This window comes from Rhagoletis pomonella, unplaced genomic scaffold, assembly GCF_013731165.1.
Source record: "Rhagoletis pomonella isolate Grant_MI unplaced genomic scaffold, Rhpom_1.0 Rhpom_scaffold_00025, whole genome shotgun sequence".
Classification (NCBI taxonomy): Eukaryota; Metazoa; Arthropoda; class Insecta; order Diptera; family Tephritidae; genus Rhagoletis; species Rhagoletis pomonella.
In genome coordinates this window covers 651,656-653,581 of record NW_023458579.1, presented here as the reverse complement: position 1 = coordinate 653,581, position 1,926 = coordinate 651,656, and positions in this window count along the sequence as shown.

The following is a 1,926-nucleotide window of genomic DNA, read 5'->3' as shown; positions in this document are numbered from 1 at the left end:
ATCTAAAAGCTTAAACAGACGGCAGCGTTGATCCGGATTAACTCGGAATTAATCCGGATCAACTGCAGTTATTTCCCGAGTTGATCCGGATCAACGCTGCCGTCTGTTTATGCTTTTAGATTGGTTTCGTAAGATATACGTGATTAAGTAGAGCAATTTTTTGTTTTAAGCTGAATAACGGTAACTTACTCGAAAACTTATCCATAGAATAAGAAATTAACTCGATTTTCGATATAGCGAGAGTACCAGTTTAACAGAATAAAACATAACCAAAGATTATAGAAGGTAAGGATGCTGGTTATGTTTGTGGCTCCCTTATATTCTATGTGTAATAAAGAAACTGCTGACACGTTTGTACGAAAAATTGTTTTTGGGCCAGAGTACAGGGACACCCTTATTAAATTAATAAAGAAAACACTGGAAATCGGGATTTAATCGATACAGATGTGAAAAATCGGGGCACTTATACGTCCCGACTTTTAAAAAATATTCAGCAGGACAATTTCCTAAAAATAGGTACTGTCCCGTCATAACCGGTACGAATGGTCACCTTAGGTATGACTTAATGTCCTCTATTTCCAAGAATGATAGAATACATCGTGCTCTATTTCAATAAAATAAATTCTCTTGGAGAGATAAGATCTAATCCCAGATAGAAATACTGAATGAAAACTTATCTCGTTTGCGGTTTTACAAAAAATATGCCTTTTCATTGCCTTCCCTTTAGCGTTTGTTCAAAGAGGGCAATGAAGGGGCAACATTTTTTGGTAGAAACGAAAACGCCATTAGCCGCTCAAGTTTACGCAATAATAGCCGTGTTTTATTTGTACAGAAATTTAAGATATTTGCTTATTTTGCATGGAGAACTTACCCAACATAATTATATTGGCTTATGAAAAGCTATCTTGGCTTGTATATTGAACAAGAGGCAATGCCATTCACCATCAGAAATTTTCTCCTTCAGCCAATCAGAAAGAGGCAAAAACTTACTTTGACACTATTTGCAGTCAAACAACTGTCAAAATTAGGCTAACATAGGAAATAAGCTAATTTCATTTTATTTGACCAAGATTTAGCTATTTGCCTGTGATGGTTGAATAAAACATGCCTAATATAAATATGTGTGTGACAGTGTCAAGAGCCTTTGAGAAGTCAATGTACATTACATCTACTTGACAACCTCTCTTGACCGAAGACCCGCAAAATCGAGAAAAAGAGGCTAGATTTGTGACTATAGAGCGACCACTGGATTATTCCTTGAACAGCAAGTAATTTTTACTTCGTAAATATGAATTATTCTTAAGGAGCGTTCATTGGAAGAAACTCAGGAGGCGCCTATCTGCAAGAATCGGTATACCTTTAGGTATAGTGGCCGCTGTGGTGTAGTAGTTAGCAGTGCGCGCTCCCGCTACGCACGGCACGGGTCTCAGCCCGGTTCAACCCAACATCAAAAAATTAAAAACAAACACGTTTTTTTCTAATAGTGGTCATCCCTCGGCAGGCAATGGCAATCCTCTGAGTGTATTTCTGCCATGAAAAACAGCTTCTCATAAAAATACTATCGCCGTTCGGAGACAGCGTAAAACTGTAGATCCCTCCCCTTTGTGTGACAACATCAAGGGTCACGCCACAAATCAAAGGAAAAGCTCGGCCAAACACTAACATATGTATGTGTAAGCGCCAATCTATGATTATATTATCTATATACATATATCTATATCTATATCTATATCTATATCTATATCTATATCTATATCTATATCTATATCTATATCTATATCTATATCTATATCTATATCTATATCTATATCTATATCTATATCTATATCTATATCTATATCTATATCTATATCTATATCTATATCTATATCTATATCTATATCTATATCTATATCTATATCTATATCTATATCTATATCTATATCT